Consider the following 21,414-nt stretch of genomic DNA (forward strand, 5'->3'; position numbering starts at 1 on the left):
TCAGTGTCATCGCTGTCGACAATTTCAATTTTGAGATTCAACGCGCCTCCCCTTTCGTGGCGCGCGTAGAAGCTCTCGATTATAGGCGAAGGTTTTTAGGTGACCAGAGGCGCAAGTTATTAAAAAAAAGAAAAGTGCGTCGTCAATGTTGTCATGGAAACAGCGCGTTCCTCTCAAATTTCTGCGAGTTCTTTGTTTATTTCTTTCTATCTCCATGGCCGCTCTAGTACGGGGAACCAGTGTCGCCATTCACAAGCGCGAGCATGCATCCAGGCGCACCGTCAATGCGCACGTCGACGCAATCACACGCACACAGATCCGAGTCGCCCTAGATTCCTAAGGAGCAAAACCTGATCCTTGTTATTAACAAAAAAATGTAATTAGAGTTCTTGAGCCTCAGTGCAAACTTTAGAGACTGCATAGTACCGTCGGGATAATGCCATGCTTATCCCCCATTTTAATTGCGCTGTGCTGAGGTATAGGCGTGCGTCGTGCACTGTTCGGATCCTGCCTGTGCTGATAAATTTCCCTGCCCTCGTGTACGATCCCCGTGTGTGCTGCTCAGCTGTTAGCATATCTACACGGCCTAGGTACCACGTCATAGTGTGCAGAAGACTGGGCTAGTTGGTTCCTGCGTGGAAAATGCATACATAAGCCTAATGACTAATTAGTTACAAAAAATGCAATATTACTTAATGGAGCCCGCATGTGTTACTTGTTAATATAGGACGGACAAAAGGAAGTGGTGTCTTTAAATACAAATGTATCAAAAAGTATAAATGGGTGCTTCCCCATTTCCGAAATGAACAACACAGATATAGACCACAAACATGCGCCGTTTCTTCAGACATAGAAGACACCACGCGTTTCTGTTATCCCACTCATCCGTGCATGTCCGCTTTGGTGGCTTTATAGCTGAAATACTTCCGTTTACAGGCCTTAGGTATATGTTACTCCACTGCTCAGGAGATGCCCACGACGAGCCGCCCCGACTAAGCAGGCACGCTCGCCATCCCATGTATTGCAATTCTGAGAATGCGTTCGCTGCACACGTCTCATGCTACTGTGGCGAAGTGCATGGCTTTTAATGCCAATGCATTATATGTCTCGTCGACAGAAAAACTGCCGCGTCAACACGCATAAAAAAAGAAAAACGGCGTTCAGAAAACTCACATTGGTCAACCAGGAGTGTGAATTCATCACTCCGAGGACCATTCAGGAACTGCCACCAAATTTGAAAGAGCCCCTTGGCTCCTGAAAATTTTCGGAGTCCTACCGTATAACAGTCGATGGTTTAACCCAGAATTTGGAGTCACCCCCGAAATTTCAAGTTGGCCCGTGCAATCCCCCGTTTTGTTTTTCGGATTCAAGGCAAAAAGTTCGAAGCAGTATTTGGACCATCCCGAAAGTTTGGGAGTCAACTCTGAAATTAAGCATGGCCCAGAGAAACTACTGAAAAAAAAAAAAAAAAAAAACAAGAAACAAAAAAACTGGTCCATCTCGCCAGTGACGACCGTACTGCCAAGACAAGGAAAACTCCCCTGGTCAGAACTTTGCCTTGCGAAATGAGGCTCCCTTTGAATTTTTGTTTGGTTCGCTATAGTGCAGCCAGTAATTTTCTTATATGCTTGGTCTTTCTCCTCGTCAGCTTTGTCCCACTTTAAAAAAACTTTTTATTCCGTAGTCATGAACGCGGCTTTCTTGATTAGGCGCGAGATATACAGCATAACTCATTCAAAAGAGATGCTTTGACAATTGCCACTGCACGGCCTCACACAGCAACGCCGCCGCGCGTTTGACCGAAGCGGCCGTTGTCCCACTTTGCTGGTTCGCCGACTTTCTCAGATTAGCGCCACGGCGCCTGGCCATGGCCGACATTTAGTGCGCTGACGCAATGCGAATATAGGAAAACTCTTTCATCAATAGATGCATTTGGAAATATGTTGACTCATTGACTGTTCATGTAACGGGAAGAAAGCGCTGTCAACGCAGTGTAATCGAGAATAAAAAAAAAAAAAAAAAAACAGGCTCTAGTGAGGGATATATATCAGAACGCACCAGAACGTCACAAAACACCCCGACCGACCATTGTCCACCCATGTCATTTGATAAATACCATGTGATGCTGGTAATTTTTTGCTGGAAACACCAACGCCGACAACGGATTTCCTGGAAAACGAAACCTCTCTATTGCGTTAATTCATGTAAGTTGTCAAATGATGCAGCGAGAGCGCAAAATTTTATTGTCCAACCTGAAAGGTGCGCGCCCCAACACCATCGGACACAGGCTGAGGATGCCAGTGAGGCGCACCCCGGGTTGGATTCTGGCGCCTTGACCTTGCTCCTCGGCGGGTGGAACGAATTTCTGCTGCTACTCGAGGTCCGAGCTTCCTAGCGAGGCTTCCCAGACTTCTTTGCTATAGATGTTCAGTGCTCTTCCCGGGGAAAACGAGCATTACTTCATAATGTGGTCGAGAGATCCCCTCATACGACAGTGATAAAACTGATCCAATCTTATTTTTGGAAACTTTACGTTCACGAAAACTGGATTTGGATATGTATACGTGTTGAGTCGCCTCCAGGCTATCGCCTGTTTATTATCCAGCGACGTGCAATGCTTCAAACGCAGCCTCGCACAGGGTGACAAGACATAAAAATACCCACAAAAACAAACACAGAAACACAAGCCAAACCAAACGTGTGCTTAATATCATTGCACTGGACAGTACCGCGGAACACTTTGTTTGTTTGTCTGCGTGCGCGCGTGTTTATTTGTTCCCCTGTCGTCTTTTTTTCGCGCTTACAAAATTTTGATCCTGTATGATGTAAAAAGAACCATGAGCAAGAGCAGAACATGTAATGCTTACATAAATAAACGATGGTTTGTAACAACATTGTAATGGATGGTAAGAGAAGGAAACGTAGCAGGGACGTCCCGCTAGTCCAGAGGGGCGAATAGGATTAGGAAGTCTGATGGGGTAAAATAGCCGCAGTTGGCTCATGCAGGGCTAATTGGAGGAATACAGGAACTGTCTGTGCCCCGCAGTGGTCATTGCAGCTTTTGCTGTTGCTGAGGAAGGAAGGAAGATGCAAAGCAGAAATTCTATAATTCAAATTTTTGGTGGTAACCAGATCGAGACAACTGCAAACAAGCTGCATACGAGAAAATAAACGTGCTTTGTATTTCTCAACGGCTGCGCTCGCAAGTTCGTAAAGTGAGGGTAAAAATATGAAACATAGAATCTAATCCGTGCGATCATGTCTTCTGCTGGAGGGTGCAACATACGATGATCACGCTGAATTCCTCCCAAACATCTTTGATGTGAGCTCATTGTGCGCCGCTAGCAATGGTGGGTTGGCCAGACTTCTCCATTTGGACGAGGTGGCCTCGAGTCGCTTACTGACGCTTTAGAGTCAGTAAGCTCTTTGATGTGACCCTTTCTATTGGAGACCTAACAGTACTTTGTCTCGGTTTGCGGGGTCTAGATCAGTTTTCGATATCAGCCGGCGAGCGAACCACCATGTGTCGCAGCCTAATGCTGAGAAAGATTGAAAATTAAACGTTAGCACTGGGGCGAGAAAAGCGAAAAGTGGCAATACAGCGGAGGCCGATCGTCGCTTCCCTTTGACCCGGCCCCACGCCCAGCCCTGGCGAGAGCACTTTGTCGCCGTTGCCGAGGCGCACCGAACGCGGGCAGGGCTGCGATCGAGGCACGTTCGGGCTACGAAACGGGCTGGGGAAAATTAATCTCGGGGGGTTTCTTTCATGGTCTCCCTCCCGGGGCAGGTGTTCACGCGTGGCAGACAGTTCATTTTAAATGCGTTTTTCTCGTTTGGTTTTCGCGACGCATGGATGTGCATTTGTTTGCCTCTTTAACCTTCAGGATTCGCCGCAGAGAAAAGCGATAGGCGCTGCAGGCAGTCCTTGAGGGGCCCTGCAGTCCGAACTAGCTGTCATGTCGTCGTCCACTAAGGCCGTCGAAGAAAAATACGTTGAAAATTCGGAAACCTGTAAACACATCAGTAAGTAAAGCGTGCTGGCGTTCTTCACATATTTTAAGTGCCAGCTGCGGGTATGCGAAGGACTTTAGTTTGAACATAAATAGGAAGCACGACGCATTATTATTATGCACTAATAATATTACTTTCATTTTCCCTTGCCGGAATAAAAAAAGACGCAGAATTATGTTCCTTATTGGTTCTTGTGCTTGACTTCATTAATAGTTGCCGGGGGTTGTCGCAGAAAGGCGCTTGAAATGAATGACTACAAGAATATATCCACAAAACAACTTTTTGGGATGAAAAGTTTCCAACAGCGACGTGAATAGTCCTCAACCCGTTTGTGGCTGGAGCAGCAATCCAAGTACAGATAATGACAGTTTCCACGATCATATAAAACGTATTCTAACAGCCATTTTCAAAGAGAATCGAAATAAATACTGATTCGGCGAGTATAAAGACTATAAGTAGGAACAAAATGCTTAAATGCACCGTGTTTACAGCAAGGCTCAACATTACTTAGTGCTAGACTAAGTCTTCGACGCTTAGGCCATTTAATACTTTAAGCATAGTGTAACAGGTCATTAGCGTTGCACAGCGGGTACGTGAGTGTATTGAAAACCAATACCCGAGACCCTCCGCAGCAATAAGGGGGGCTCGTTTCCTTTTATGGCTCATACTGTCGACCGCTCGCTAAAAGTGTCTCACTTCTTCCCGAGATTCCGCGGGATATGGAGAGATTGGGACGTCATGACTTGGTGATGTCATCGACCATGACGCACAGCATATGTTTTGTCTACCATGAGGGAGATAGGTAAATATAAATAAATAAATCTTGTCTCCACCGGGAATCTAACCTCCATCCCTTGGATCTCCAGTCCAGCGCTTTAACGAACTGTGGCATGTTCCGGACTGTGAAACCCTCATAGTAATTCCCCTTGTCTACCGTGAGGATGATAGCGGGATTCCGCGAGTGACAGGAACTGCGCCTTTCCTTTCCTGTAAACGAATTATAGAACGCCTATGAACTTTGATGCGTTTAATGGAATGCTGGTTGTGTTCGACAAGAGGCGCGTGATGTACAGTCACGACTGGTCATGACGCCACCAGGCGATTCATACAAGCGGCGGAGCCTCAGCAGGGGTCGAAAATTGTAAGCTTTGCTAGCCGGTCTTCCCAGCCTAAAGATAAGAAAGATGAGGAAATCGACAAACTTAAAGATAGAATTTCAGAACTGAGGAAGTAATTAAAAGCTAACTCAAGAATTACAAAGGCTTAAACAACCTGCAAACGTGGGATCCCCCTCTCCCTCCTCACAAAAAGCGCAGCCAAAAACTATGTCAATAACGACTCCCACGCCGCCTCCCAGGGCGCCGACTCCGTCGTCGTCTTCGGAGGAGGTAATGATAGTAGAACCACCTAGACCACCCCCGATGAAAGGCAAAGGGGAGGACATCGATCCGTTGGTGACACTAGAAAAGAGACCAGAAACTAAGTTCGAAGCTAAATTCACTCAAATAGAATCTAGAATAGACCAAATTGAGGCCAGAATCGAAGCCAAAATCGAGATAAAATTAGAGGCTTTCATGACTCATATTATGGGTCTAATAAATCACATACAAGGCCATATCCAAGCCCTTACGGTCGGGGCCCAGAGACCTAGAGTAGAATTGGCGGCCTTTGGAGAATGGCAACAAAAAACACACAAAAAAAATTCTAACAGCTTCAAGTTGGCTAGAGGAGAAACAAATGAATCTCTTATCGGCAGTAGAACTGCCGAGGCTTCCAACGCAAGCGAGCTCTTATGCAGCAATACCTTACGTTCATAGATGAAAAACCGATAGCTATTGCTCTCCTAGAAACAGGCAAGGAAGTTAAACTAACGGGGTATCAGTCATCCATTAGTGATAGAGGAGCGAAATCTCGCGTCGCTACGCTAATTAGGAAAAAGATTGTGGCCATATAGCATGATGTAAATTCTAAAGACATAAAGGCAATCTTGCTAGATAATTTAACTGGGAAAAAGGAGGTGCCCAGCATTTTCCTCTTAATGTTATATTCCACCCCGCGGCATCGAAAGGTGCGCTTCCGAGCCTTCTTTCGCAAAGCGATAAAGCCGGCTGGAATGAGCCCCCTGGTATAGCAGGAAACTTTAATGCGGCACACCCGGAGTTGGGGTACGCTAAACAAGACGTGACAGGCAGACAGTTATGGGAGGACGTGCACGAGCTAGGACTAACCCTTTACACGGACCCCAGCTGTCCGTCTATGGTGGGGAATAGCGTCAGTGCAGACACCTCCCTAGACCTAACCTCCTGTAAAAAGGGAGTAGATTTAAACTGGCAAATACGGAACAGAACTTAGATCCTGGCCTCTACATTTAGAAAAGGCGTAAAGTCGCGCAGGAACCATAAACCCAATGTTATAGAATGGGTCAACTTTCTAAAAACAAGAGACAAAAAGAAGGCCAGAGGCAAGATTACGGATATCGAGGAATGGGCGGAAGTCATCAAGCGACACGTTGGAGAGGCAACGAAAACGCTAGAAGACGACGACGTCCCAGAAATTTCAGACAGCAAACTGCTCCATATGTGCGAGGCGAAACACAGTATGGAACGTAGGCTTCAAAATCAAAAATGGAACAGGAACCTTCGCAGAAGGCTAGGTAGACACAGCAAAGAAATTGAGAATTACGCGATTAAATTATGGGAATAAAATTGATGCGACAGGTGTGATGAGATGAACGGGGGTATGAGCCTTTCCAAGGCCTGCTACGCCACCGACTAGATCCAACAAAGTCCAAAACACAATCGGGAATCAGGTTGGCTAAAGCTAGACACACGCACGAAGAAACAGACGCCTCTCCATGCTCACCGCATAAATAACATCTTTAGGAGAATCTTCCTTAGGGGCAGAGGCCTTAAAGAGAGAAGCCTACTGAAATTAGTACAGGCTTACATCTTTAGCCGATTATGCTACGCCACATCCTTCCTAAATCTTAGAGTGGATGAAAAGAGGAAATTAGGCTCTCTCATCCGAACATCCTTTTAGGCATCTCATCCTTTTAGGCAAATGTCTAAGAAAGAAAGAAAGAAAGAAAGAAAGAAAGAAAGAAAGAAAGAAAGAAAGAAAGAAAGAAAGAAAGAAAGAAAGGAAGAAAGAAGGAAAGAAAGAAAGAAAGAAAGAAAGAAAGAAAGAAAGAAAGAAAGAAAGAAAGAAAGAAAGAAAGAAAGAAAGAAAGAAAGAAAGAAAGAAAGAAAGAAAGAAAGAAAGAAAGAAAGAAAGAAAGAACATGTATCAAGAAAGCCCTAGGGCTCCCGATGTGCACCTCTACGGAGAAACTCTTCTCCATGAGGGTGCATAATAACTGGGAAGAATATGCAGAGGAAGTTCACATGTCTCAGCTAGAGAGACTAAGCAGCACCACCACAGGCAGAGTCATCTTGCACATGGCAGGTTAGCAGACTGACCGCGGGCTGCACCGTAAAATTAACATCTCCCTAAATGTAGGAAGAAAATAGGGATATCCCCACTCCCGAGGAATATGCTTCCGGAGCATAACACCGGGATGAGGAATAAGAGAAACGAAGCGATAACAAAATGCTTCGAAAAAAAAAAAAAATGGATCCCGAAGAGGTCGCCTACATGAACGCGGCTAGTGGGAAGTCAGACTCGGCGGTTGCCTCAGTAATCAACGCACTATGAGCCCCCAAGTCGGCAGCCTCTGTTCGCAGCCGCAATATAGAGACGGCCGAAGAAGTTGCTGTAGCGCTCGCTTGCGTTGTAACGGAAGCAAAATTTGTAGTCAGCGATAGTAAAACTGCTATCTGGAATTTTATGAAAGGCAGATTCTCGCCGGAAGCGGCGAGGATCATGGCCAGAGAAGAGTTCACACGCAGAGTCAGCCTGATACGGACCCCAGCACATGCATTCGTTCCCGGCAGTGAAGCGGCACACGAGTTAGCCCGACCAATCTACTTCCGGGTAACCGTAGAACCACCGCATTGCCACAACCTAGATGAACGCACGAACATATTCTGAAATCGTTGAGGATTAGAGATTAAACAGAAAACTACTACCACCACCGGATAAGATACTAAGTAATAGAGAGGCGACCGCATGGCGGCGACTGCAAGCTGGAAATTTCGTTAACACAGTATGGGCCTTTCACGTCCTACCAGGGGAACAAGAAAATTATCTTTGTAAATAATGTGAGGAGAGGGCTACCCTCGACCACATTGTGTGGGAATGCATCGACTTCCCTGGAGTCGAGGAAGATATCAATAGCAGAGAGAGCTGGGAAGCCCTGCTGCGAAGCGAAGACCCCGCTCGGCAGCAACAAGCCATCCGCCTGTGGGCCGTGGCCGCGAAGAGACAAAATCTCTTTGTTAGCTTTTAGTCGCGGAGGCTCCAGCCCCCGTCCCCTAGACCTGCGTGCCCGGGTGGGGAGTAAGCGGCCTCCATTTGCGGTGGACAATTAAAAGTTGTTATCTATCCATATTTACGAAGCTGACCCCGCCGGACATCCGATCCAGGCGTCTGTGCGCCGCCTTTCATTTGCCGCTTCCTGGAACGCCGCACCACACAGAAAACAGAAGCAGACCCAGATGTCTAGGAGGCGTTAGTACAGCAGGCATCAGCGGCGTTTGAAGTTGGTTTGCAGGATAGGAAAGCCACAGTACCTGTCATAATAACCTCAGAGTAAGCCCCAATAAAAAAAAAAAAAAAAGCGTAACACCCAAAACTAACCCAGGCAGGCTCGCGTTTCCCATCATGTTCATCTTACTAATTCCATAATCGTGTACACAAGTGCATCACGAACTACAATCGGAGAGGCTACTTACTCAATTGAGAGCTGCAGCGAGGTAGTGACGTATACCCTCGGTTCTTACATATACCCTCTTTCTACAGCGACTCGCGAGACCAATGGCTGCCAGTATTCAAGACCTCTCACAAGCATCCCCTCATCCTTCTGGATATACCACATACACTGATTCAATACAAGCTATAGCGCCATTCATACGGGTCGCATTGCTGAAGAACTACAGGATGGACTACATGGAAATCTTACCAAACTACGTCCACGAACTCTCACACTGAGGGGGATTCCTGGTCCCGCTGGAATCTCAGGTATTGAATGAGGAAGTGAATTGCCTCACCCGCGAACTTCAGCACCGGTGCCTGGGATTCCCTGGTCTTATCCACTAATGCGCAACGCTACTCTTCACTACAAAAAAAGAAATCAATCTTCACTATGACAACATTAGGGAAACTCTTCGTACACTTCCTCATTCCGGATAAATCTTCATTACCACGAAAATGCGCATTCTTCGACGTATAACACCTAAATACACTTTTTATTCCTGCCTGATCGTTTCTATACCGCGTCAGACATCCTCCCGCATGCCCGAACTGTCCTGAACCCTATGCTAACTTAGAGCGCTGCATGTTTTATTTCCCTGTTTCAATCCAGTCACCTCACTTTTCACACCCTCCTTTCCCAACGGGGTGAGCATGGTTAGCCTCTGACCAGCTGAAAAACCAGTTGGCCCTGGTGACCCTGGTCCAGGACATTCTCGATGTTTAATAGCGCGTTCCATTAAAGTTGTTTGCTCCTCCTATTGCGTACATTACCACTGGTGCATATCAGAGAGTTGCTAGAGAAAAAAAATATTGGCCCGCTGAGAATCGGGAAGATGAACTATCAAATGCAGCGTTCTCCTTAGATTGGTTTGATCATGGCTCGGAAATTCCTTTGATCGAATAGAGCGTTGATTGCAGCAGCCTCCTTGAACTGGAAGCGCCACCTTGAAACGATCTGACAAGGTACGACAAAAATCGATACGGGCTGCAAACGGCAACCTAACGCCATCTACAAAAAGCGTTTGAAAGAAGTGGCGATGCTACTCAGGTTGACAACGCAGGAGTCTAACCACTCTAACAAAGAATATGGCCCCTGGAACAAAGCGTGCGGACTCCTTATAATGGTTAACTTCGCTATTTTCACTTAGAGCCAGTTTCGAGCAAATGTGAAGGGGTGTGATGGCAGGAAATGTCAATATCAGCGCTCACATTGCGCAGTGATGAAACACCCTTACAGGTGTGTGTGTGTGTGTGTGTGTGTGTGTGTGTGTGTGTGTGTGTGTGTGTGTGTGTGTGTGTGTGTGTGTGTGTGTGTGTGTGTGTGTGTGTGTGTGTGTGTGTGTGTGTGTGTGTGTGTGTGTGTGTGTGTGTGTGTGTGTGTGTGTGTGTGTGTGTGTGTGTGTGTGTGTGTGTGTGTGTGTGTGTGTGTGTGTGTGTGTGTGTGTGTGTGTGTGTGTGTGTGTGTGTGTGTGTGATTCCGTATAAGTGGACATGGAAAAGTCCTAACGGGGAGACCAAAAATGAAATTGACTTCATAATGTGTTCTAACCCCGCCATTATGCAGGATGTAGAGGTAATCAGGAAAGTGCGATGCAGTGACCACAGGATGGTAAGGTCTTGTATTAATCTAAATGTGAAGAGGCAACGAAACAGATTAGTAAGAAATAAGTCCGTCAAAGAATTAGCGGTGAGGGAGAGGGCAGGAGAGTTCAGGATCTCGCTACAGAATAGATATCCAGCTCTAGCCGAGGATGACGGCATTAGCCTAGAAGCAATGAACAATAATATTACTGAGTGCGCCGTAGAAGTAGGCGGTAGGGTAGTTAGAGAGAGGATACCAGTAAGCTGTCCAAGTAGACGAAATATTCGATTAAGAAACGCCAAAGTATGAAAGCGTCCAATCCAGCACACCAGATAGAATTTGCAGACATATCAAAGCTAATCAATAAGCGCACTTGGCCGGTATAAGGAAGTATAAAATGGAGAATGTTGAGCATGCTGTAAAGAACGGGGAAAGCCTTAAAGCGATGAAAAAGAAATTGGACATAGGCAAAAAACAGATGTATGCGCCAAGGAACAAGGCGGGCAATGTCATCACGAATATAGATGAGGTACTCAAAGCAGCCGAAGAGTTCTATACTGATCTCTACAGCAGCCAAAGAAGTCAGGACAATAAGGAGATTGGCGGTAAGGAAATGCAGTCAGACGTTCCACCAGTGACGAAGGACGAAGTTATGAAAGCATTCAAAACTATGAAAAGGGGAAAAACAGCTGAAGAGGATCAGGTAACTATAGATTTGTTGAAGGAAGGGGAGATATCATGCTAGAAAAACGGCCACCCTGTATACGCAGTGCCTGGTGTCATCGACGGTACCGGAACCATGGAAGAATGCAAACATTATCTTAATTCATAAGAAAGGGGACGCTAAGGACTTGAAAAATTACAGACCAATCAGTTTACTGTCTGTTACGTATACGGTATTTACCAAGGTAATCGCTAATAGAATCAGGACAACCTTAGACTGCAACCAAGCAAAGGATCAAGCAGGTTTTCGGAAAGGGTATTCTACTATCGATAATATCGATCCATACCATCAACCAGGTGATACAAAAATGCTCGGAATATAACCAGCCCTTAAACATAGCATTCATTGATTACGAAAAAGCATTTCACTCAGTAGAAACCTAAGCGGTCATACATTTCGGAATCAGAATGTAGATGAGCCGTACGTGAAAGTACTGGAAGATATATATAGTGGCTGCACAGCAACCATAGGTCTGCATAAATAAAATAACAAAATTCTTATAAAGAAAGGTGTTAGGCAAGGAGACACAATCTCCCCAGTAATATTCACAGATTGCTTAGAAGAAGTATTCAGACTTGGAAAGGGAGCAGTTAGGGATAAGGGTAGATGGAGAATACCTCAGTAATCTGCGATTTGCTGATGACATTGCCTTGCTAAGTAACTCAGAGGATGAACTGCAAAGAATGGCTGATGACCTAGACAGGAAAAGTAGAAAGGTAGGCTTGAAAGTCTATATGCAGAAGACCAAGGTAATGTTCAACAGCCTCGGGAAGGAACAGCAGTTTACTTTAGGAAGCGAGGCACTGGAAGTAGTAGGCGAATATGCCTACTTAGGACAGGTAGTGACCGCAGATCCGGACCATGAAAAGGAAATAACAAGAAGAATAAGATTGGGATGGAGCGCATTTGGCAAGCACTCGCAGATTATGACTAGCAGCTTACCGGTATCGCTCAAAAGGAAAGTATACAACAGTTGCATCTTACCTGTACTCACCTATGGGGCTGAAACGTGGAGGCTAACCAAGAGAGTTCTACTTAAGTTGAGGACAACCCAGAGGGCTATGGAACGAAAAATGGTAGGAGTAACATTAAGAGATAGGAAGCGTGCAGAGTGGGTCAGAGAAATAACTCAAGTTATCGACATTCTAGTGGAAATTAAGAACGAGAAATGGGCATGGGCAGGACATGTAGTGCGAAGAGAGAATAACCGATGGTCGCTTAGGGTAACAAACTGGATTCAAAGGGAAGGAAAGCGTAGCGGGTGGCGGCAGAAAGTTAGGTGTGTGGATGAGGTTAAGAAGTTCGCAGGGATCAAGTGGATGCAGCTAGCACAGGACCGGGTAAATTGAAGGAATATGGGAGAGGCCTCCGCCCTGCAGTTAGTATAATGATGAAGATGATGATAATGATGATTACGTGCTATTTCAATAGTTAAGCTAGTGTTAAGCTAGGATCCATTTTCACCAGCGCTGTCACATTGAATGATAAGCATTTAGAGGTAAAATAAGGAAACTATGTTACAGAGGACATGTAGGCTATACAGCCAACGAACCGACCTTAGAACTGAAACGGCAGTCCCATTCGCCTTCCAACTCTCTCCATCTTAACCATGAGGAAAGGGGAAATAGGTGTTCCTTTTCTTTATACTGCTAACCTTGGTTACAGACATAATTGTAATTCCTTGTGACAACCGGCTGTTGCTCTGCGGAATAAATGCAATCAATCAATCAATCAATCAATCAATCAATCAATCAATCAATCAATCAATCAATCAATCAATCAATCAATCAATCAATCAATCAATCAATCAATCAATCAATCAATCAATCAATCAATCAATCAATCAATCAATCAATCAATCAATCAATCAATCAATCAATTTTGTACAGCCTTTGAAAAGGAGGGGTATGGGGCTAAAATTGTAACAGCTTGCCGAGGTCCCGACCCTTTAAAGCTGACAGAGCAGACAAGATGACGACCAGGCGTACGCAAAAATTGCAATGGAATGAACAAGCACTACTGGACATCCAACAATTAAAGTAAACGCCAAACAAAACGATCACATGTAACACATTTGGTTAGCAACAGCAAAGATGAAGGAAACAAGGCTTTTCCTAGTTCAGCAAACAAATAAGCTGGCAAAAATTTTAACTGGGTAGCTTGAGGTACAAAGAAGATCAAAATGTTTCTTTTACATATCTTACTTCCCCAGGGTGGTGGGTGGCTAGTTTCGGACCAGCTGACGACCAGCTCGCCTTGGTGATCCTCTCTCAGGGCATTTTGGCACTTATTAGTCTATGTTATTAAAGTTTTTTTTTTGCACTTTCTCTTCCTCTGTGCTTAATAAGTTCAGAAGTGAAAGTAGCGCGGAAGACAAATAATGTTCGTTGCAGGAATTTCTAGGGATGGGCACCACCCGTGTTCGTTTGTCTTGGTATGAAGGACACTTGTAGTTATTTGTTGCTTTTCAAGGTGGACTACATCATCAATGATATTTTTAACGAGATATATATGACGCAACATCAACGCTTAATTGTACAAGCAAAACAACAGAAATTTTCGAAAAGAGGTTTTGAGGCGCAAGTATAATGTGTATCGACTATGTAACTACTCATTGCAGCCATTTTTGTTTTCATAACACTTGACAAAGGAAAGTAAGCCGAACAAAACTACTGTTATGCACTCCTTATTTACTCACGCTACACGTGTAAGTAATAACTGGTATTGACAACGCATACAATTAGGAATTAAATACATTACTACTTCCAATTGGCGCAGACTTGCCTTTTTATTGCAGGTCACGCTGATCTCGTAAACGGTGCGAGAAATGGGCCCTAGGCACCTCCAGCATGGTATGTTTGCGTATTTTATTGAGACAAAAAATCATGCAAGTGCCCACCTAGAACTATAACAGATACGAAGTGATAAGATTTTGGCACATTGGTGATTCTCCTTTAAACGTACAACGGAGCACAGTACAAACCGTCTTGTCAAGTCATCCCCTCGATAAACAGTGCGTCAAAAAAAATCGCATCATAGTTTAGAGCAAATTCTCCCAAACTATACTAACCTTCGCAGAGGTCATAAAATGCAATCGCAGCGATCATAACAAATCTAGCATACGTTTATTTTCCCCTCCACTGCTGAACCCAAGGATGCGGGATCGAATCCCTGCAGCGGCGGCCACTTGTCGATGGAGGAAAAAAGCAAGGCTCTCGCGCACTGTGCGATATTAGGGCACGTTGAATAACCCCAGGTGGTCGAAATTCCTGGACCCCTCCGTTACGGCGTCCCTCAAAGCCTCAGTCGCTTTGGGATGGTAAACCCTATAAACCAAACCAAATTAAACATATATATTCGTTTCGTAAAACACAGACGGGATCCTTTTGAGAAGCGCGTCTTTTTAGTGAGCACTTATTTGCTCTACTAATTACAAAGAAATCTACTATGCCGAGTAAAAATGTGAACCCGCAAAGTGTCGTGTTTCGCCAGAAATTTCATTTGAAGCATTTGCGATTTCAATTTTCAACTGGTAAGCGAATTAGTGGTGGCAATATAACGGGTAAGCCTGTAGCAACACAGCCGAGCTCTGGTTACGCGAACGTTGACAATAAAACCCAGAAAACACTAATCTACTACGGCATACGACGGTATTGGGTGCGTGTATACTTACTACGGAAAATGGTTTGAGAAAAAAATTGCGAGTACCGGTCTGCAGAGGATCGTAGAATTAACCCAACACGTTTACAGTGTGGAAGTGGAATGATGGCCGAGCACAAATCCTCCTCATGAGAATCGGAGCCTAGAAGCCCACATTGATTGGAAATGACTTGAGCCCCTTATAATAGGAAATCTTGAACTCAGTGTTGTTGTTTTTTGTTTTCTTTCTGTACACACACTGGCAGAGTAGCTGGTGTAGATAGCCAAATATACATGATGAGTGTAGCCAGGAGAGCTTGAATACTACCTGAGGCTATGAGAAAAAGAAGAAAGATCTCGAATGTCATTACCCGCAACTCACTTTTGTCGCATTTTGATATTATCGTTCGGTGCCACCATGCTTGGGTACAGCCACAGGTCTGATTTTAACGCCATTCAAAACTTCTTAATAAAAACAAAACGTCTGCCTTGCTAATATGCTTTGATTTTTTAATCTGTACATACAAATCTTAGTATTCTCCTACTGCGTGCGTTCGTAATTACCCTTTTTATTTTGGTTTTTCATATTTACACTTCCTTCTGTATTGCCTAGCAATTATTTCTATCTATATTTTTTTGCGATGTAATTATACATCTCAAAATCTAATATCTCTGCACCCCAATTCTTGGCCGATCCCCCTGTGTGGGTATGTGCCATCAAATTAGAGAACAACAACAACAACAACAACAACAACAACAACAACAACAACAACAACAACAACAACAACAACAACAACAACAACAACAACAACAACACAACAACAACAACAACAACAACAACAACAACAACAACAACAACAACAACAACAACAACAACAACAACAACAACAACAACAACAACAACAACAACAACAACAACAACTTCGTTTTTGTTCAGGCATATTAGCATTCGGCGCCTGTGCAGCGCGGAATTACAAAATTCCCAAATACGACGATAATAAAAGCCTAGCAGCCAGTGCTTAAAGTCTGGCTCCTTCGGAGGGGAGCCTCTAGTGATTCGAGGACAGGCGGAAAGGGGAAAAAAAAAGAAAAATAGAGAAAGCTGCTGGTAGCCTGTTTTGCACATCGTTTTATGCAAAGGGGAGAAATCATTATTTGCCTCCAGTGCGGGTTTTAGAAGACATGTTAATTTTTCTTATTAAGACTCACTCCGGAACTGCTAAACGATAGAGAAGATATATTTCGATTAGCACTGAAAAAAAAAAAAAAAAAAAAGAATGGTTGCCTGCCTTGGTATTCATGAAGTCACACTTTCAAGTGCGCGGCGGAAGGGGGGGGGGGGGGGGTCTCAGACCTCTCCTAACTATTAAGGGGGAGAAGGGGGGTCCCCCTTTTCCTGGCTTTAAGCCCTGATAGCAACCATTCTTGCGCGCGTAACCGCTTAAGACAACGTTGCAGTGCTCTTTTACAAAGAGCGTGCGCTCTATTTCCCGAAAGAGAAGCCTTTGGTTGTTGCTGTCGATTCCAGTCCCTCTTGATTAGCTGCTCCTTATTTCACCTCGCTCAGAGAGCGCGGTCAAGGCGTTGCCACGGCGTTCAAGGTTGTCGCCACAATCTTGGTGGCCGCAAACGCGTGGCAAGGTATATTGCGCTTTATAGATGTTTGTATGCACGCTGATCAACTGCAGGGATGTCAAACATCCTTGACAGGCTCTGGAAAGGGTAAATATTTCTTCATTTGTTTTTCAAACTCAAACCCGCGCACGTGCCCCAGTTGCCAATAATAGCATTCCCTCCGTCACCACAGAAAGGCAAATCGGGTGGGGGTCCCAGTATCTGCCGGCATCTGGTGGCTCGCATGCAAACTACGCTCACGGACCATCGGTCAGAGCAACGCCAGCGCCGCGGCGCTGCTGTAGCTTCAGCCACAGCGGGCAGGCACGGAGCGCGCGGCGCGCTCCCGGCGTCGAGATTGCGAGCGCGGCGGGTTGCGAGAGTAAAAGCGGCCGTCTGGTATGGCGAGATGGCGAGTCTCTCTGGACGACGGTTTGTTCTCTGGGCGATTTTCTGGAGCACGTCGACTCTGGCAGACTTGGATTTCCCCAAAAAAGATTTGTAAGTACACATAACCCTCCGTGCCTCTTTTCAAAGCGCCTCCAATGGCGCGTCGTGACAAGTTTTGTTTGAGGCAGGGACAACGTTTCGGTCTGTAGAGGTTGGTTCCGTTTGTACGCCGTACGTTTTTCCGCGCGGCGGGTGGGCTGGCGCCAGTTGCCCGGCGCTCGATGTGCCGCGAAGTTGGAAACGGGCTGTGTTCTAGGCGGCGGCGGACTTTTATTCGCTCGCGTTTTGCCGCTGTCTTGTGCGTATCAGTCTGTTTGATTGCCGAATGCTTTTATGTCAGAAACAAGCTGCGAGTGATAAAACAGCTAGAACTGTGTGTCATGACAGGCGCTTCTTTCTTTTCTGTTACGTAACTTACTGGGCTCGAAACAAATGCAGCATGTTTTAAGGCAACGGTGCCCAGTATTACGATATGTTGGTAGGGAAGAAAATTATGCGAACATTCCTTGGAGAAACTACATCATTCTCCTAAGGTTCACGGGGGGATTGTGATTTCGGTGGACACGTGACGCATCCTTCTTTATTTTTATTTACTAAGTGGTACTCTCAGTTTCACGCTGGGAGAAGTCTTGGAAGCCGCGCTTGTATCTTATAGGGCTGATCGACCACAAATACCTTCACATTATTATGCCCCTGTAAAGCGTGCAGCACCGCAAACAGCTTCTTAGTGATGTGAAACCAACTTGTTCTGGCGTTGCGAAACTTGTTGCATGTCTGAACCTGTAGCATGTTGAAAACTCGTAGAAATTTATTCAGCAGTGCTGTAAAAAGATAACTAAAATAACACGATATCAATAAACATACCTCTATTGTCTGATATTGCTGAAAGCTTTGTATAATATGAATCTTCTGTTTATTCACTGTGCAATTTTTTAAATAACGATAAATGGAAAAAAGTCATACAACTTTGGGATGTTTTTGGGAGTGTAAATTTAACATTTTTTTCTTCATATGCGTGTGACGCTCTTGATCCAAAATAGAAAGTGCCAGAGCTCCTTGCAATATATCGCGTTAAGGTTAAATAAATTATTCATGCATTCAAAAAGAGATTTATATCGCGACGATTTGAAAACAACATCAAAACAGATGCAAGAATAAGGGCGAGAAACAGTTATCGTTCCTAGACATCATATTCTTAACATCAAATAATAGTTTCCATAGGAAAAATATTCTTTCACATGCGCAGCTTTCTAAGCGACCGTGGCCTAGAATGCCAAGGATTCTCTTCTTTTCCCTAATATAGATAGGGGCTACTATTTGAAGAGCATAACGTAATTTCCAGTAAGCGAGTCTGTTTGCTCTGTCGGACTGCTATGAACTGGTGATAACAAAATGTAGGGACTGTTTACACTAGGAAAACTGTGAACCCTCTACGGCTGCCCGTTCCACCGAATGAAAAGCGTGATAAGTGCTGTTTTTACTTCACATGACATTACCTTCCCAAATTTTATCTTTTAAATGCAACCAACTTTCCAATGTAAAAAATAATCAACATAAATGGGACATTAATTTTAATGTATGCGGTTTAAAATGATGACCTTTGAAAAGGACAGCTTCCGATGCTTCGCCTCTTATTGCCTGCTCTCTATGCAAGCTGCGCACGGACTTAACTTGAGCTTACAGACCGTTTGTCAGCATACATATAAACCTAATCAATACGAGATCAAACCTGCTCTCCGGGGAGAGAAAATAATAGCCAAACCTGAACTCTCCTGCCCTCTTACGTCATCCTTCTACACTTTCTACCAATGCATCAAACTTCGAAGGACTTTCTTTATAATAAGTATCGATCTTCGCATAAATTAGTGAGCGTCTTGGTAAGTGCTTGGTTTCGGACGTGATAACGGTATGTTATTAATACCAAATATTGGGTGCTGTGCTCGGACACTGTGCTGGAAATAAGTCGTTGGAAGCTTTTACAATTTTCATTTTATTTTATTTTCCATCACCTTTTTCATTCGCTGGTGTTACTACGCGCAACTTCGCAGTATCATCTTGAGCCACGCGAGATTTCTGACTTTCCTGGAACATTTACTTGATGTGTAGAGCCAAAATATGCGGTAGCTATACTCATTAAACATTTATTTCGTCGCGGGTGATGCGCTAAGCCATGTAGCTTTATTTCAGTAATATGATGTATGTATGAGCCATAGCCTTAGGAGTAGCCGAAAGGTGCCGTCTGACGTCTTGCTTCCTAAGTGGTACAATTTCGGTGTATCGAAGGCGCGATTTTCAATCTCACTTAAAAGGTACGAAAAGACGGAATACATACACTGCTTCTTATAGTCAGACGATAAGTCAATATAACGAAGCATTTTATTTTAAGGAATGTACGAGATGATGCTTAGATGATAATTGCTCCGCGCCCATCCAGCGCCTGGGGAGCAATGACACTTGAATCTCTGCAACAAAGCTCTACACTCATGAACGCGTTTTCGCTAATTCCTGGCGAATGCGATGGACACTTTATCGGTTACCACTTATACAACAGATTATATAAACTACCCTCACCACTTATATAAACGGTATTTGTCGCGGCCAATTTGATGGTATCGCTACAAATTCTAAGCACATTTTTCTCAAGCGATGAATTGAATGGCGTGTTTTCAACACGCAGAAAACTTGGAATTCGACCCACTATATATTTTAACAGCTTTTTGAATGAAGAACTGGTACTTCAAAAGGCTTGTAATATATCTTATTGCTTTCACAGCATTGCCTCAAAACTTCTAAATTAGGCGGTTGATGATTGTCAGAACCTTCTTTTCTTGAAGTGTAGTATTGGCAACATCCTTCGTGCGCTATTTTAATCCTCCCCCGTGACTCTTGTGGTGATATAGAACTGCAGGTATTTTGTAAGCTTCGTAGAAACTCGTCATGGCTGCTTTTAGATTAACGGTGTACTACACCGTTAACCCCGTTAATTCTCCACTGGATAAAAAAAAAAAAAAAAAAAAACGAAATCCGCGTGTCGATGGAACTGCATAAACAGGTTAGAAGTGCGCTCGGAAAGGTCTCTTGCAGCATGAGTGGTCAGCCGAGGATAACGCCATCAGGTGTTTGCCGACAGCGCAGACATATTCTAACAGGTTTTCCAGAAGTTGGCTGTGAAAGGGCTTCGGTGCTCTTTCGGCTGTTGCTTTCTTTCGATGCCTGTTTATTTGTTTCGATAAGATTTTTAATAACAAACCATAACTTAATACCAATGACGTGATGTTTTCTTCTCGCATGATATCGAATGATGGGCGTTGCGGCTTCGAGCGCATTGTTCTACCTCATATCGAAGCCTACCGCGAGAAGAGTATTGCGTTTAATGGGCCGTTTCGCTCTCACCTCAATGGTCGCTATCTATCTGGAGGTGGATAAACGTTTTCTACCCGCTGAGTAGCAGTATTACTTGAAGGACCAGGTTGAACATTGCTGCAGACTTTCGTAACTCATCTGTCTGTCAGAAATCGCGCGTCCAATTATTCGCTCTCTGGGATGTTGCTTTTTCTACGGACGTTGCCAGCAATACAGATTTTCTAGTATGGAAGGATTAGCGTGTCATAACGGTCGAGTAGCTACTTTCACTTAAAATGGCGCTTTAATGGCTTAGAAAAAAGAAAGACCAAAATGAACTACAGGTGTTGCCACTACCAGCTGTTCTCACAAACGAACAGAAGTCTGGAAGAGCAGTTATTTCTCCCGCTCCTCCAAGCTTGAGCTGCACCGCCACTTTCTTCATGACTTGTGATCACGGATTCCTTGTTCATGTCTTGATGTCATGAGTTTCAGTCGAATAGCGTAAGAAAATCCAAATTCAACTTTGCCGTCAATAACTGCATGTTTAGCTTAAGGACAAGCAGCGACATAGCCAGAAATGTTTGCAGAATAATTTTTTTCTACCAACCAAAGTTGGAAAAATTTGACCTCAGTGTCCGCTTAACGCGCCAGTCGCGAGTGCCCCCCGGCACCGAGACACAGATCAATATAATGCAGCTGCATAGCGACCACGCCATTGAAGTGCGGCATCGAGCCCAACACGGCCTGCTTACAATGACACTCTCAGCTTGCTGACAATGGGGTCGCGTAACGAGGCGCGGAGCATGGCCCGAACGCAACGGCCACGGAGCTTCTGAATGCCGAAATTGTGGCCATGGGTAAATGCGTAGCGTACCGGCACTCTACATAAGCAGGACGCCTGGTTGAAGTTGCAGCTCGCTTCAGCTCGCTTCAGATAACCTTCTCTCTCTCTCTCTCTCTAACTAATTATCTCCTTCTAAGCCGTGGGCTTGTAGCACACACTAGCCGAATAATAAAAAGATGAGCATAATCTATACAGACCAGTTGTAAAGATCATGCCTCGTAAGCAGCATCTTGGTTATGCAGAACGCTTACTGCTTGAAGAATATGCTGATTGCTCTCTTATACAAGAGAAGTTGTTTGTCATGCGGCAAAATTCATCAATTTAGCCATTGATTAACCAAAGTTGGCCAGAGCT

General features: G+C 44.6%; 1 protein-coding gene across 2 annotated transcripts in view; it reads left to right on the forward strand.

Annotated features, from left to right (window-relative positions):
• Positions 1 to 21,414, forward strand: part of LOC146207323 (voltage-dependent calcium channel subunit alpha-2/delta-1-like) — a 231,446-nt gene that overhangs the window by 25,731 nt on the left and 184,301 nt on the right. Inside the window, exon 2 of one of the 2 annotated variants that reach the window (XM_084585571.1) lies at positions 13,966 to 14,020. The exons of the other annotated variant lie outside the window; for it this stretch is intronic. The gene's annotated coding sequence lies outside the window, so the exon portion shown is untranslated. The remainder of the gene's footprint in view (positions 1 to 13,965; positions 14,021 to 21,414) is intronic. 2 annotated transcript variants of the gene reach the window in all.

This window comes from Amblyomma maculatum, chromosome 1 (genome assembly GCF_055883805.1).
Source record: "Amblyomma maculatum isolate TAMU_Amacu chromosome 1, ASM5588380v1, whole genome shotgun sequence".
Classification (NCBI taxonomy): domain Eukaryota; kingdom Metazoa; phylum Arthropoda; class Arachnida; order Ixodida; family Ixodidae; genus Amblyomma; species Amblyomma maculatum.